This window comes from Geotrypetes seraphini, chromosome 4, assembly GCF_902459505.1.
Source record: "Geotrypetes seraphini chromosome 4, aGeoSer1.1, whole genome shotgun sequence".
In the NCBI taxonomy this organism is placed as follows: domain Eukaryota; kingdom Metazoa; phylum Chordata; class Amphibia; order Gymnophiona; family Dermophiidae; genus Geotrypetes; species Geotrypetes seraphini.
Window position 1 is genome coordinate 2,752,624 of NC_047087.1, and position 17,745 is coordinate 2,770,368.

General features: G+C 41.1%; 1 protein-coding gene across 2 annotated transcripts in view; it reads right to left on the reverse strand.

Moving 5' to 3' along the window:
• Positions 1-17,745, reverse strand: part of PMFBP1 (polyamine modulated factor 1 binding protein 1) — a 561,980-nt gene that overhangs the window by 43,891 nt on the left and 500,344 nt on the right. The window lies entirely within an intron of this gene.

Genomic DNA, 17,745 nt, shown 5'->3' on the forward strand with positions numbered 1-17,745 from the left:
ATGGACTACCTCAGTTATCCCAATAGCAGTTGAGGGAATGTTTACATCTGTAGCCTGCCTTGAGAAAAGTTTCAAAATGCTATAAATGATTGCGTCACAGATCACTCAAAAGCCTGTTGAAAGAGAAAAGTCTCATGGCAGATTTACACATGGAGGGGCATAATAAAAAAACATCTAAGTCCCCTTTTGGCCTAAGGCCCTAAACGTTGAAAGCAGAAGCAGGGAAAATGTCCATTCTCAAAAAAAAAAACGTTCAAAAGGAGGTTTTTTTAAATAATGGCCTGCCTCTACATTCAGCTGTTTAAACGCCCAGACCACCACTATGTCTAAACTTACACTATATAATCAACCTAAAAAAAGCCTAAGTCCCAAATGCCCAAAACAAGAGCTTTTAGGCGAAGGAGGGGCCAGTCCTTCAGGTAAAAGCTGGATTCTGTAACCAGTATCTTTCAAAAAGAACACCGGTTACAGAATCCCCCCACCCCAGCAATGATCAGGCCAGGAGGGAGCCCAAGCCCTCCTGGCCCGTCGAAGGCCAACACCCCCACCCCACCGATCCGGGCAGGAGGGAGCCCAAGCCCTCCTGCCCCGGCAACCAGCCCACCCCACCCCACCAATCCAATCTGGGCAGGAGGGAGCCCAAGCCCTCCTGTCCAGGCAACCACCCCACCCCGCCGATCCGATCGGGGCAAGAGGGAGCCCAAGCCCTCCTGTCCAGGCAACCACCCCACCCCGCTGATCTGATCGGGGCAGGAGAGAGCCCAAGCTCTCCTGCCCAGGTAACCCCCCTACCCCCACTAAGATATGGACAGGAGGGAACCCAGGCCCTCCTGCCATCGGCGCACCCCCCCCCGATCGCCCCCTCGAACCCCTGATCAGCCCCCCACCCGCCAACCCCAAGACCTCCTGCCGATCCCTCGACCCCTCCCCTCCCCCCCGTACCTGAAAAAAAGTTGGACGGACGGACAGGTCCCAAGCCCATCTGTCTGGCAGGCCCGCCATCCGTTGAATGGCAGGCCTTAGGGCCTGATTGGGGCTTGAGGCACCTGGTCCAAACAGAATCGACCCAGTAGCCTTAGGCCCCTTCTGTGGGCAGGGCCTTAGGCACATGGGCTGGGTTGAGAAAGATCAGTAGATATCGATATACATTTATCAGCTACAGGATTTTATCAGTTATCTGTAAGATGTTTCATAAACAGATAAGTTTTTAAGGTTTTTCTAAAATGAGTCAATGAAGAGAGGGTTCTAATATCTGAAGGAAGGTCATTCCAGATTTTCAACATAGTAAATACCAAAAAATGTGAAAGTTTACCTAATGTTTGAATCCCTTTAATAGATGGAAATAGTAATTTATACTTATGTATATATTTCATAGACTGAATATGAGATGAATTAAAAGAAAAAGGAAATAGTGGTGAAAAAATCCCATATAAACTCTTAAAAATAACATTTACAAACTTAAACTGAACTCGCCAATATATCGGAGGCCAATGTAAAGCCCTCAAAAATGGAGTGACGTGATCATATTTATTTTTACCAAAAATTATTTTAGCCGCCATATTCTGAATAAATTGTAATCTCTTCAGATTACCTTTACTCAAACCAACATAAAGAGAGTTGGCATAGTCCAGATAAGCTAGTATTATAGCCTGAACCAGTACAGTAAAGTGGTGGTGATGAAAGAAACAACAAACTCTCCTTAACATCTGTAGGCTAAAATAACATTTTTTAGATATGTTATTGATTTGGTTTGTCATAGAAAGGGTGGAATCCAGAACAAATCCCAAGATTCTAGATGAGTATTCAATCTTTAAAGAATCACTCAAACTTAATCTTATACCAACCATACCTACCGAACCATAACAACTTTTTTAGAAGCATTCAACTTTATACGCACAGAATAGGCCCAGTCTTGAAGTCTTAGAATACAAGAGTTGTTTTTTTTTTTTGTAATATCATATTTATTAGGCAGTCAAAACCATGTACAGTATGCTTAACAGCGTAAAACAAAACATTGTAAATGGACAGATATAGTTCGCAGAAACAATAGCAGTAATGATGGTACAAAAAACATGGTTCACACGTGCCCGTTTTCTACTTAACAAAGAAATATGGAGAAGCCTGTGAATCCCCAAACGATTCACCAATGCAATCTCACAGACCAACAGACAAACACACAGACATTCCACCACTCATACACACCCATTCAAACTCAAAGCAAGCAATACACACAATAATCGAGGCTCACCGTAGCTGTCAATAAATAAGCATAACAGAAAATGAAAAAACAAAACGCAGAAGAACAAATGTGAAAGCGAGGACCCAAGCATTCTATTTCAGGAGAATTCAAAAGTCATGGAGGTGCAGGGACAGGTGGGGGCAAAGCCAAAAAACAGTCCCATAATGCGCAGTAGGCAATCCACACAGCTTGAGTTCTGGAGGAATAAGAGTCAAGTTCAAATCTGGCCTGCATCCTCATTCTGGTAAGCCATAGACTGAAGGCAGGGGCCTCTGCAGTAGACCACTGTTGCAAAACAAGTTTTTTGCCCAGGAGAACAGCATGCAAGATGAATTTCTGAGCTGGGAGGTCCACACCCTGTTGAATCAAATCCTGAACATCCCCTAGCAGAAGCGCTACACAGTTCCAATCAAAAGTGTATTGAAGCACCAATTCAAGGCAGTGATGAACCCGGCCCCAAATCGGGAGAGCCTGACAGTCAAAAAAGGTATGGAGAAATGTACCTGGACTTCTAGAAATCCTTGCAGGCTTGACTGTGCAGGGAATTATTTTTGTAAAATCATGTTTTGTTATGTGACTGGCATTATTTAGACTTTAATTTCTATGAATGAATAGAATGAAAATGATATAAAATGGCTTACTTGTTTTTATGTGCGTGCGCTGAAGGGAAGTGGAGAGAGAGTGGGCTGAGAACACTGAAGGGAAATGGGGAAGAGAGAGTGGGGAGAAGATGCTGATTTATAAATTGACAATTGTACAGAATATTGTTTCTTTTTATATTTTAATATAATAAGTTCAAATATAAAACTATTTGAGGCTTGTGTGGATAGGATCAGATGGTTTGCGGGGACGGGACAGAGACAAATTTTTTTCCCCGTGTCATTCTCTAGGCTCTGCCATGAATCAATTTCGACTACATGTGGGCAAGTAGGGTGTCAGTCGGGTTGACGAAGCCGTTGTAGCACAAGTGGGCACGGGGTATGGCTCTCAAAAGAAATCTTAATCATTGTACTGCTGATCTTTGGCTCTTTTGACTAATGAGTTTGCCTATCACTGGTATAGGATAAATTAGGTTCTTACCTGCTAATTTACTTTATTTTAGCTTCTCCAGACCGGTAAAGGTTAATCTTACAAGTGGGTATATATCTCATCATGACCAGCAGGTGGAAACTGAAACTAAACTGTGGAATAGTACATAAGAGATACCTTCCCCTATTCCTAGCAGTCTGCCGAGTAGCCAAGCAGAACTAAGAACTGGAAACAGAAATAAACAATACTCCGAACAGGAGTAATAACTAACAAACCCAAATGCTGTTGGAAAATGCAAAGGAGAGATACCAGAAAAAAAATGTCCCCACAGCGCGCCAGCTAAGCCAGCCGAGCTACAGCCGCTGTTCTTCAATTCTCCCCAGCCCTAGAAAAATACTAGAACCCGCAGCAAAAAACAAAAACTGCCCGCACAACAGCCACAACAACACGACAATAGACAGGGTGGAGACCTCTACCGGTCTGGAGAAGCTAAAAGAAAGTAAATTAGCAGGTAAGAACCTAATTGCTCCTTCTTTAGCACTCTCCAAACCAGTAGAGGTTAATCTTACAAGTGGGACGTACCAAAGCAGTCCCTATCATGGGTGTGACACCCGAAGGGCCGACACTAGAACACTCTCACCGAACACCACATCCCAATGCGCCTGAACGTCTACCCGGTAGTGTCTGACAAATGAATGCAAGGAAGACCAAACCGCAGCCTTACAAATGTCCACTGGAGGAACTAACAAAGACTCAGCACAAGAAACTGCCTGACCCCTAGTGGAATGAGCCTTGACAAATTCTGGAACAGGCCTCTTCTTCAGAAGGTAAGTGGAAGCAATAGTCTCCTTTTTTTTTTGTAAATCTTTATTCATTTTTCATCTTAAAACAAATACATATATATAAAATATTTGTCAATGAACACATAATTTGAAATTCTATCATTTATGATACTAATAGATAAATTTTTTTTATCCCATTCCTCCCACCCTTCCAATCTTATATTCAATCAAATATATCACATAAATAATCTTTCCTAGAAAACTAATCATTAATAAATTCAAATTCCCCCTTCCCATCCCTTCTACCTTATATTGTATCTATAATGTAAAATGGTATCTACTCATTGCAATATTTTGTTAATGGCTCCCATATCTCTTTAAATTTATTAAAATTCCCTTTTTGCACAGCTATTGTTCTTTCCATTTTGTAAATATGACATATCGAATTCCACCAGAAGTTATAATTGAGTCTATTCCAATTTTTCCAATTACTTGTGATCTGTTGTATGGTGACTCCTGTCATAAGACAGGGAGGGCAAGTTAGGAGGAGGGGTAGCTCTATACACTAGAGAAGACATCAAAACTACCATAATCACAGATGTCAAGTATACCGGGGAATCCCTCTGGGTGAACCTGGCTAGAGGAAATGAAAAATGCCTGTATCTTGGTGTGATTTACAGACCTCCGAGACAACAGGTAGACAAGGATATGGAATTAATCGAAGACATTGAAAACATCACCTTGCGTGGGGACACAGTACTGTTAGGGGATTTTAATATGCCCGATACAGATTGGAATGCACTTACCGCACAAACTAGCGGCAGTAGAAGGTTGTTAACCTCCATAAAAGGTGCACAGCTCAAACAATTGGTATTGGAGCCCACTAGGGACCAGGCGTTACTAGACCTGGTACTCACCAACGGAGACAGCGTATCGGAAGTTTCGGTAGGTGATACGCTGGCCTCCAGCGACCATAACATGGTTTGGTTCAACCTTCGGAAGGGGTTCTCCAGATCGACAACAACAAAGGTCCTAAATTTTCGTGGCACTGACTTCAAACGCATGGGAGACTTCGTCCATCGGGCACTGCAAGACCATGCCGAAACCAATAATGTAGAGGCTATGTGGGCAAACCTGAAATCTACCCTACATGAAGCAATAAATCGCTATATAAAAACAACAAGCAAACGACGGAGGAATAACAGACCCCAGTGGTTCACTACAGAAATCTCGGACCTCGTTAAGAAAAAGAAAAAAGCATTTGTTTCCTACAAACATTCAGGAAGAGGAGCAGCAAAAGAAGACTATCTGGCCAAGTCCAAAGCTGTCAAAACGGCAGTCAGAGAGGCCAAGCTTCAGATAGAAGAGAATCTAGCAAAGGACATTAAGAAAAGGGATAAATCCTTCTTCAGGTACATCAGTGATAGGAAAAGAAACACAAATGGGATAGTACGCCTTAGGAAAGCAGACGGGACTTATGCAGAATCAGATTCCGATAAAGCCGAACTACTAAACGAATACTTCTGCTCAGTCTTTACCTGCGAGGCGCCAGGGTCTGGTCCACAGTTGCAAGCAAGGCATAGCTCAGATGACCCGTTCTGGAATTTCGAGTTTACACCCAGTAGCGTCTACTGCGAGCTATCAAGACTCAAAGTGAACAAAGCCATGGGACCGGACAATCTACACCCCAGGGTGCTTAGAGAGCTGTGTGATGTCCTAGCAGAGCCATTGTCTGTGCTCTTCAATCTTTCCTTGAAGGCGGGAAAAGTCCCCTTGGACTGGAAAACAGCCAATGTAATCCCACTCCACAAAAAGGGCTGCAGGACAGAGGCTGAGAATTACAGACCGGTGAGTCTCACATCCATAGTGAGTAAACTCATGGAAACACTAATTAAGCATAAATTAGATACAATCCTAGACGAGAAGAATCTACGGGATCCCCGCCAACATGGATTTACCAGAGGCAGGTCCTGCCAATCCAATCTGATTAGTTTCTTTGACTGGATAACAAGGAAACTGGATGTGGGTGAGTCCCTGGATGTCGTTTACTTGGACTTTAGTAAAGCTTTTGATAGCGTTCCGCACCGCAGACTATTGAACAAGATGAACTCAATGGGACTGGGAGAGACGTTAACTACATGGGTCGGTGACTGGCTAAACAGTAGACTTCAGAGAGTGGTGGTAAATGGTGCCCCTTCAAAAACGTCGGAGGTGATCAGTGGAGTGCCTCAGGGCTCGGTCTTGGGCCCGATCCTCTTCAACATATTTGTGGGAGATCTGACTCAGGGGCTTCAGGGTAAAATCACATTATTCGCCGATGACGCCAAACTATGCAACATAGTAAGTGAGAACACTTTACCAGACAGTATGACGCAGGACCTACTTCTATTGGAACATTGGTCCTCGACTTGGCAGCTAAACTTCAATGCTAGAAAATGTAAGGTCATGCACCTCGGCAGCAGGAATCCATGCAAAACTTACACACTAAATGGTGAAACCTTAGTTAGGACCAAGGCGGAACGTGATTTGGGGGTGATCATTAGCGAAGACATGAAGACTGCCAATCAAGTGGAGAAGGCTTCATCAAAGGCAAGACAAATGATGGGTTGCATCCGAAGAAGTTTTATCAGCCGGAAGCCCGAAGTTATAATGCCATTGTACAGATCCATGGTGAGGCCTCATCTGGAGTATTGTGTACAATTCTGGAGGCCACATTACCAAAAGGATGTGCTGAGAGTTGAGTCAGTTCAAAGAATGGCCACCAAAATGGTCTCGGGACTCAAAGACCTCCCGTATGAAGAAAGGCTGAATAAATTGCAGCTATATTCACTTGAAGAACGTAGAGAGAGAGGAGACATGATAGAGACGTTTAAATATATCACCGGCCGTATTGAGGTGGAAGATGATATCTTCTTTTTTAAAGGCCCCTCTGCCACAAGAGGCCATCCGCTGAAAATCAGAGGTGGGAAATTTCATGGCGACACCAGGAAGTTCTTCTTCACCGAAAGGGTGGTCGATCGTTGGAATGAACTTCCACCTCAGGTGATTCAGGCCAGCAGCGTGAAGGATTTTAAAAGGAAATGGGATACACATGTGGGATCTCTAGGGGGGTAAATTCAAGGGGGTAGGGTTGTTGGAGTGGGCAGACTTGATGGGCTGTGGCCCTTTTCTGCCGTCATCTTCTATGTTTCTATAATCATTAAAAGTTTATTATTCTTTGATGAAATTTGGCTTTTTTTACAGAATAAAATTGTATCATAGGATAATGCCACATGATTTTCCAAAAAACAATTAATTTGGGGCCAAACTGATTTCCAAAAGGCCATCATAAAGGGACAATAAAATAATAAATGATCTAGAGTCCCTGCTTCAAGATTACAGTGTCAGCATCTATTAGACTTAGAGGAATCTAACTTTTGTAATCGAACTGGGATCCAAAATGCTCTATGCAACAAAAAGAACCAAGTTTGTTTCATAGATGCGGACACTGTACATCTCATCCTCCAAGACCAAATTTGTGGCTATTGAGACGCATTGATTTGATGCTTAATCTCAATGCTCCAAATGTCTCTAAGACCTGTCTTTGGTTTTTTATTCATATATCCAGATATCAATTTATACCACTGTGCGGCCTGGTGTCCCAGGAAGTCTGCCTGAAAGCACAAGAATTCCAAACTATACTGATTATTAAGATTTTTCCATTCAGGGAACCCCTCCTGAATAGCCTGCTTCAGCTGCAACCATCTAAAACTTTGTGATTTATTAAGGCCATATTTATGTTGCAACTGTGAAAAATCAAGCAGTTTACCATCTGAAATGACATCACCTAAAATCCGTATACCTGCAATAATCCAATGCTTCCAAACGACTTTAAATCCGCCAATTCGAATCTTGGAGTTTAGCCAGATTGTTTGATTTATTGATTTATGAATTGGTATAGGTATTAAATTACTAACAAAGCGTAATGTTTTCCATGTATCTATTAATATTCTATTCTCTTTATATACTCTAGGCATCTTAATGCTGAGAACATGACATAAACGTAAAGGGAACTTGAGTCGCCATTCCAACCATAGCCAATCTGGAGTATCTTCCATGAGCTCTGGGAGGACCCAATACATACCCTGGCGTAAAATATAGGCTTGATGATATCTATAAAAATTTTGAAAATTTAACCCACCCTCCGTAATTGGTTTTTGTAAAGATACTAAAGCAATTCTAGGCATTTTACCTAGCCAAATAAATTTTGTAAGAATACGATTTAATTTTTTATAAAAGGACCCTTGGAAAAAAACTGGTATCATACTCATTTGATAACAGACCACAGGCAATATCATCATTTTGATTGTTTGAACTCTCTCCCACCAAGAAAGATATAAAGGATTCCATTGCTCACACATTTCTGTAACTTTCTTTAACAAAAATTTTTCATTCTCTTTCATTGTGTCCTCCAATTTATTTTTAAAACAAATTCCTAAATATTTTAATCCATCTTCCTTCCATATAAAAGAGAATGATTCAAACAAGCCCTTTGTACAATGTACATTAAGTGGAATAATTTCTAATTTACTCCAATTTATCTTATATCCTGAAAATTTTCCAAATTTCTCAATCAACTCAAGCAAGCATGGAATGGTAATTTCTGGATTTCTCAAATGAAGCAATATATCATGTGTATATGCAGAGACTTTATATTCCCGATCTGAATAAGGAATACCATGTATCCCCTTAGCTTGTTGAATGGCTAATAACAAGGGTTCTAATACAATATCAAAAAGCAAAGGAGATAATGGACAGCCTTGTCTAACCCCTCTCTGCAAGTTAAAACACTCTGATAAATTATTATTAATATATAATCTTACAGCAGGGGAGCTATACAATGTTAGAATCATTTGTATAAATCCTGAACCTATACCAAACCAATCCAATGCCTGATACATGAAGGTCCATTCCACATGATCAAAGGCTTTCTCTGCATCCAAAGATACAGAGAAAGCTGGATCATTCATGGATTTTGTTAAATTTAACATATGAAAAGCCAATCTGGTATTATTAGATGAATGTCTCTTAACAACAAATCCAGTTTGGTGCATATCAATAATAAAAGGGAGAGCTTTGGCTAAATGGAAAGCCAATGTTTTAGCCAAAAGTTTTCAATCTACATTGATTAAAGAGATAGGCCTGTAGTTTGAAACCAAAGTGGGATCTTTATTTGGCTTTGGCAAAACTATAGTTAATGATTCTGCCATAGTACCTGTAATGCTTAAGTTAGTTGAGGCTGATATAAATTTAATAAATGAGGTAATAGGGTAATTTGGAATGATTTATAAAACTCAATTGTGAAACCATCACCACCTGGAGCGGATCCAACTCTAAGAGATTTCAACGCTGTTTCTAATTCTTTTAATAATATAGGCTCTTCTAAACTTTTTTTATATGTTCAGGAATTTTCGGCCCTTCCATAAGATTCAAAAATTATAATCCATCTTTTTCTCTACTTTCATAAGGCTCAGAAGAATATAGGACTTTATAAAAATTTAGAAACTGACTTAAAATACTTCCAATTTGAGTATGTGTATCACCTTTCTCATCCTTTATTGCCACAATTTTTGTTCTTCTTTTCTTTAAGATAATTTGCCAATAATCTTCCCGCCTTATTTGAGCTGCCATAATACAGTTTGTTGGGAAAACAAGTCTTTCCTTATCAACTTTGAAAATATCTCATTATATTTACCCTTTGTTTTTAAAAGAGCCTGTATAATTTTTGCTTCCATTTGTCAATTAATTTAGATTCCAACTGTTTAATTTCTTTTTCCAAATTAGAAAATTGTTTTTTAAGTTGTTTTCTAAGAAATGCCAAATATGAAATAATATTACCTCTCAATGCAGCTTTAAATGCATCCCATAATGTTTCTATGGTAATTTCTTCTGAAATGTTAATTTGAAAAAATTCAATCATTTTTAATTTAAATTCTTCAAGGAAATTTGAATCCGCAATCAATGTATTATCGAATCTCCATACAGACCTGTTATATTCCTACTTATCAAAATTAAATTAAATTCATACACCACCATGATCTGATAAAATGATTGGATCTATGGAAGCTTTTGTCACTTGTTGTACTATTTGATTTGAGACAAAAATATAATCTATTCTTGAAAAAGATTTATGAACTTGTGAGCAAAATGAAAATTCCCGATCATCAAAATGATGTATCCGCCATATATCTTCCAAATCACAAGATTGCACTAAATTATCTAATCCTAATGATTTCATAATTTTACTTGGTTTTTTATCTAATAATGGATCCATTACAGCATTAAAATCTCCAGCCACTACTAAATTAGAAGCAGCCAGTGGGAGTATTATTTGTTGCAACTCTTTAAAAAATTCACCTTGACTCAAATTTGGGGCATACACATTAAACAATTCCAGGTTGAATTGAATCAGGTTGGGCAGACTGGAAGGACCATTCGGGGTCTTTATCTGCCGTCATCTACTATGTTACTATGTTAGGGTATTATTTCCCATGCTCATTTTCAGAAGTATCCATCTACCCCTTAGATCAGCATCAATCAATTAAAAATTAGCTGTACATTTTTTGTTTATTAATATGGCAACTCCAGCTTTTTTCCCAATTGCAGAGGAATAAAAACATTGCTTCACCCAAACCCCCTCTAACATTTTTGATTCAATCATTGATAGATGCATCTCCTGTATAAAATATATATCAGCATTCTGTTGTTTCAAAAAGGCCCCACAAAGAACGTAAAGGGAACAATACAAAGAAATTTTCAACACCTTTTTAAACCCGAATGGTGCTCAGAATCCACAGATGGATAGGAAAAAGCTTAACGTGGGGACAAAACCCCTAAGGCATTTTCACAGAATCTATCATTGCACCACCGATTTTGGTAGAAAGGTGAGTAAAATGTCTCTAAAAAACGGTGTAATAATTGTTATATATCCATAAAGTGAAAAAGCATCCAATATGTAAAATCTTCAAAACTAGTGAGCTTGATTTGACTTATCTTAAATGTCCATGCAGCGATGATCTTAACAGGTTCTGACGCGTTTCGCCGAAATAGGCTTAAAAGGCTTCTTCAGAGAACCTGTAACGCTGAGTGAAAGATTCAGTTTGTAAATCCTTCCTGGTGCAGAGGAAAAAACTTTCATTTCCTATGGCCAGCATTTTTTAAAATTTTTATTTGATGGTTAAGACCATTAATATTTAATGAAAAAATTTTAATCTCCATTATAAATTTTTATTCCTAAAAATATAATCCAACATGAATATTTAGATTTATTTAAATTACCATGAATAGACACCATTATCCAGCTTTAAAAATTTTTAAAGATAAATATTTCCTTACAAACTGCCCCCAAACCCCCATTTAAACAACCCCCCTCTCTTTTCCCTCCCCCGCCTCCCACATATATTGACTGTCTTGGAACACACATAAGATTAGTAATTGCAATACCCCCTCCCCCAGGCAAATTTATCACATCCTTCCCTTATCGATACTAAAATTAATAAGTTTATACTCTAATTTATTACATTCAAATACTCTTTCATTACCTACCCATACAAAAATAAAATCCCTACTCATTCATTTTTAAGAAATATTTCATAAAGCCCTCTTTCTATTAAATCATTATCATATATCAATAAAAATCAAATAAATAAATTCATAGAGCATTCATTCCCCCATTAATTGTTATTATTACAATGTATCTCTTCATTCCCAATTAACATCCTAAATCCTTTTAATATTCAAAATTAAGAAACTTCACAACAAATCAAATCAATTAAAATTCCCCTTAGAAAGTCTAAGTTAATCACTAATATTTAACATTTTATATATTACTTCCTATAAGTTCATATCTCTCTCTTTTTCCCTCCCTAGATCAAAAACAATTATATTAAATATTTAATAAAGGTCATCGTATATATCTTTATATGAAATTAATATCCCACCTTTTTGTTATTATCATATAGTCGCAATTAATTTATACCCATAACTACTTTTAATACCTATATGTCTATATCCAGTCTGACAACAATTCATATCAATAACCAAGAATTAAATACATATTTAAATTTATTTTCATGTAATGAATGAAGAGACCATATCTCTCTTCCCAACATCAACTTAAATATTTTGATAATGAAATTCAAATATTGCCAATAACAAACCCAACTAATAAAACCCAATCATGTATAACTAATCTAGTAATTCCTGTCAGAATATAATCATGCCATTAAGATGACAGGTGTCAAAAATCATCTATAAATTAGATTCTTGTAAAAGGTAATAATGTATTTCATGTGAAATCTTTTACAACCTTTGAGATTGACTAAGTTGTCTTCAATCCAGATCTTATGGATCTCCCTGTTCCTCTGCGAGACTTGGCACGCGACAGTCTCCTTTGGTGACTCCTGGATCTTGGCCCACTTGGGAAAAAATTTGTGCAGCTGGGTACCTACCGGAACCAAAGGGGGTGTCGGCAAAGAGTCAATGTGCAGGACGGGCAGCTAGGGAACCGGCGGAGGAAGTTCCAGTCCCCTGACGCGCCCCCCGAAAGGACTGCATGCGCTGATAAAACCGACCCCGGGAAAACCCGAAGCCTGGAAAGTAGCAGCCACACCCCGGGCGATACTTGCGGAACTCCAGCAGACACCCTTGGGCAGTGCCCCCCTAGAAGCTGGGCGGGCACAGTCCTCAGGCAGGTGGGGCATCTTAGAGTCTGTCATAGTCTGAACCAACTTATCTAAGTCCTCTCCAAACAAAAAAGACCTCCGAAAAGGAAATTTGGTAAGCTTAGTTTTGAACGCAGCATCCACCGACCAAGCGCGAAGCCACAACGTACGTCGCACGGCCACTCCAATAGACTTAGCTGATGTCCACACCAAGTCATAGAGAGCAGCCGAGAGGAACGAGGCAGCCATCTCAATCTTTGCCACCTCCTGATCCACTAAGGACCAGTCATCAGACTCACGATCCAGGATGCGCTTGTCCCACCGAAACACAGCACAAGCCACCAGCCCCCCACAAATAGCCCAAGGCAGAGATATCAAAATTCTGCTTAAGAATGGTCTCCAACTTATGCTCCTCAGAGTCCCGTAAGGCAGAACTGCTCTCAACATGCACGATATGCTGCATAGCAATCGCTGAGACCACCGCGTCCACCACTGACGACTTTAAAGTAGCCCTATCCCTCCCTCCGGGATGGGATACAAACGAGCCTGGCATGCACCAACCGAAACGGCGCCTCCAGCATATTTCACTGCGCCAGTACAAAATCCCGAATATCCTGATGCATAGGAAAAGAGCAGGAAACAGTACGGATCCCCCTAAGAGGGTCCCCCATACGTGGGGTCTCCGGTGGCGCTCCTTCAAAAAGCAGCACCGATGAGACCTGCTGAATCAGGTCTGGTAGCTCATCCCTCTGAAAAAGGCACACCACGGATGCCTCGTCGCCGGAAGACAGGAAACCCACCGCCCCACCGCGAGCGGCCGACCCCTCAGGAGGATCCTACAATTCCTAAAAAGGGTCCAGGTCCTCTTTCAGGCCAACAAGGTCCTCTGACTACCAATCCGCAACCCAAGCCACCCGTTGGCGCCTGGACGAGGGAGGAGGAAGAGGGGACACCAAAGGAGAAGAGGGAGGCAAAGCCACAGGGGGTGCGGAGGGAACACCCCCCCCTTCCCGGGCGAATGTGGGACCCCCAACCGCCTGAAAATAGGCTCTGCACAAAGAAAAAAATTAAATCAGGGGAAAAACCCCCCAGGGGTCCTATAGGACTCCCTGCCATAGCAGGGGACCTCTGATGGCTGGTTTTTAGAACGTATGCTCAGAAACATGAAGGCTGTAGTGCCGCCTCATCACCCAATCATTGAATAATTCAATACAGTGTCACAGTGTTGATATATATCTATAGTTAGATTCCACAATACCATACAGGTTATAACTTTATCAGGTCATATATGAAACGCATGATAAAGTATTTGGCATATCTCCAAGTCGTGTAAGTGTGAGTGTCATCGTAAGAATGGGGAGTTGCGTGTCTGAGGATTTCAGTCTTTTGTTTCTTATGGGCACCGGTAGTGTTCTTAGCAGCTGATTGTGAGTACAGGGAGTTGTTCGACATGTACTGACGTCATCTTGTTATGTGTGTTTGCTGGGGTTTAAAACAGCTTTCTCCTTTGGTGTTCTTTTAGCCGTTGGAAGCAGAGGAGATATAAAGTTAGCACTGTTATTTCATCAATATGGTGAGTTCCATTTCCTTTGAAGTCAAGAAGAATTCTAGTTTAGTAATATGTGGTTTTTAATTGTGTAGAAATAAAGAAACGTTTTGTTTAAACAAAATTTTTTAATATATATTTTAGAGTCTTCATTACCCTATCTGTTGAAGGGGTTCAGCAGTGGTATTTCAGTTCCCTGACGCAGTACCGAAATGTGCACGTCAGAACCAGTGATTTTTCAAGCTAAGTTTTACTTTATCATGAGTTTCATATATGACCTGATAAAGTTATAACCTGTATGGTATTGTGGAATCTAACTATAGATATATATCAACACTGTGACACTGTATTGAACTATGCAATGATTGGGTGGTGAGGCGGCACTACAGCCTTCATGTTTCTGAGCATACGTTCTAAAAACCAGCCATCAGTGTTCACATGGGGTGTGAAAGTATGGAGTTTGGACTTTACCGTGCGGTGTAGGGAGTAGTGGACTAGGATAGGAGCAGAGTGTATTGGGTCGGCTGTGCAGATCTTGGTGGTAATTAGGTAGAGTATGAGCAGTGATGCGCATTGGTGAAAGTTTGGACGGGTCATGGTGGTGCGTTCGTGGGGGGGGGGGGGGAGAGGTTGGTGTTCGGATATATATCAATAGTTAGATATATATCCGAAAGTATGGAGTTTGGACCTCGAAGACTCCACATTAGCTGCTAACACCCTTGCAGACTTCTTTACCTCCAAGATACAGAAACTAAGATCATCTATACCTGCCCCGACCAATCCCCACGGGGACTTTCCAATTCTTCCTGACACCGACATGTCTAAACCGGCCCCTGGGTCCAGAACAGACCTAAGTTGGCACCAATTCACAGCCATAGACTGGCAAACCTTCAACAAATATTACAACAAATATACCAACTCCTTCTGCAGACTTGACACCTGCCCCCCAAACATTATGAAAACTGCACCAACCTACTTCAAAGCCAATATGTTGGCATGGGTAAACCTCCTACTATCCACAGGTAGCTTCCCAGCAGAACAGGGCCACATTTCGATCACTCCAATCATAAAAAAACACGAAAGAACCACCCAATGACCCGTCTAATTACAGACCGATCGCAAGTATCCCGCTATTCACTAAAATAGCAGAAGGGGTGGTAAATGCCAAACTTACCACACATCTGGAAAAATTCAATATCTTAAATGATAATCAATCAGGCTTTCGCTCTAATCACAGCACTGAAACCATAATAGCCTCTCTACTTGACCACCTAAACACAATTTTCAGCCAAGGCTCTAGCGCCTTGATCATCCAACTCGACCTGAGCAGTGCATTTGACCTAGTCGACCACACCATTCTCCTTGACTGCCTTGCATACATCAGCATCTCCAGCCAAATCCTTAACTGGTTCCACGGGTTCCTACGAAACAGATCATACAGGGTATTTAAGAATGACTCCCTCTCATACAGCTGGGATAACTCCTGTGGAGTTCCACAGGGCTCCCCCCTGTCCCCCACCCTATTCAATGTTTACCTTGCCTCCCTGGGAAACCTTCTGCAAAGCCTCAAACTCAAAATCTTCATCTACGCAGATGACATTACAATAGTCATCCCACTAACCTGTTTCACACCTGAGTTCCTCACCTCCCTTTCAAGTATACTTAATCAAATAGAGCGCTGGATGTTATCCTACAGACTAAAGCTAAACCCTGACAAAACAAAATTTTTTCTAGTTACCCACAATGACAAAATCAAAGACACCACAATTCAAGTGAAAGGATCTGCTTTCCCCCTCGAACAAACCTTAAAAATACTGGGAGTCACACTAGACAAACATCTATCCCTGGAGAAACACACAGATATCACAGTCAGGAAAAGCATCTCGGTGCTCTGGAAACTCCGCACCATTAAAAAATACTTTGACGAGACCTCTTTCTGCCTGCTAGTACAATCCTCCATCCTTAGTATTCTGGACTACTGCAATATCATTTACCTGAGTTCCACAAAGAAAACCATAAGGAGACTTAAAATGATCCAGAACACCGCTGTCCGCCTCATATTCGGCCTGAATAAATGGGAACATGTCACCCCTTTTTACCACAAACTTCATTGGTTACCATTAGAATCCAGAGTCCTATTCAAATTCACCTGCTTCTGTTACAAAACAGTATTTGGCTTATCCCCTAACTACATCAACCCTCACTTCTATCTGAACCATAACAACAAGCACTCCCGCAGAATTTATCTGTTCGCCTTCCCCTCCCTAAAACTGTCACTCCAAAAGATTCCTTGACAAAACCTTCGCCTTCCAGGCCGCCAAACTGAACACATGGCTAGCCCAAATGGTCCTCGAGGCCCCCACCTACCTAGGATTTAGAAAATTACTTAAAACTCATCTATTCAATGGACACAACCCTTAATCGCCCCCTCAATGAACCGAAACCCACCCTTCCCCCTCTTCTGTACTACCCCCAACCTACATTCCCCATACTCCTCCTCCTTGACCTACTTGTTCCCTCTCTATCCAATCCTCAACTACTTCGTTGCTTGCAACTTTGACTAACAAATGTGAACTGCCTAGAACTCCCTGGGTATGGTGGTATACAAAAATAAAGTTATTATTATTTTTTGATTAAGACTATCTGGAGTGACTTTTTTGTTTGAAAGACATGGCAATACTTGAGAAGATCCAGAGAAGAGCTACGAAAATGATAATTGGTATGGAGGAATGTTCATACACTAACAGGCTGGACAAGCTAGGGCTCTTCTCCCTGGAAAAGAGGAGGCTTAGGAGTGACATGATAGAAACTTTCAAGATCATGAAGGGCATGGAGAAGATAGACAAGGATAGATTCTTCAAACTACGGGGAACCACAAACACAAGAGGGCACTCGGAGAAACTGGAAGGGGACAAGTTTAGAACCAATGCCAGGAGGTTCTTCTTCACACAGAGGGTTGTGGACACATGGAACGCGCTCTCGGAGGAAGTGGTCGGGCAGAGTACGCTACGGGGATTCAAAGAAGGATTGGATGGATTCCTGAAGGATAGGAGGATTGAAGGATACAGATAGGGGTAGATATCAGCATGGAAAGAGTATAGATAAAAACAAGGGGGCTATAGGGCTAAATCATGTTAACCTGACAGGTCATGGACCTGATGGGCCGCCGCGGGTGCGGACTGCTGGGCGCGATGGACCTTTGGTCTGACCCAGCGGAGGCAAATTCTTATGTTCAGTCCTTCTTTAGTCACTCACCTGTTTATATTAGGTGGAGTAATTTGGCCCTTTATTATCTTTTGACTGTGACAGCAGGGGACCTAGCTGAAACTTGCTCCTGTTTTTCCAATACAGGGGGAAGGTCACCCGAGGTTGCAGACAACATGGAGGGGCAAAGTTTCCGCCAAAAATAACCCCTCCAGGGCATATAGTGGCTGGGAAGCCTGAACT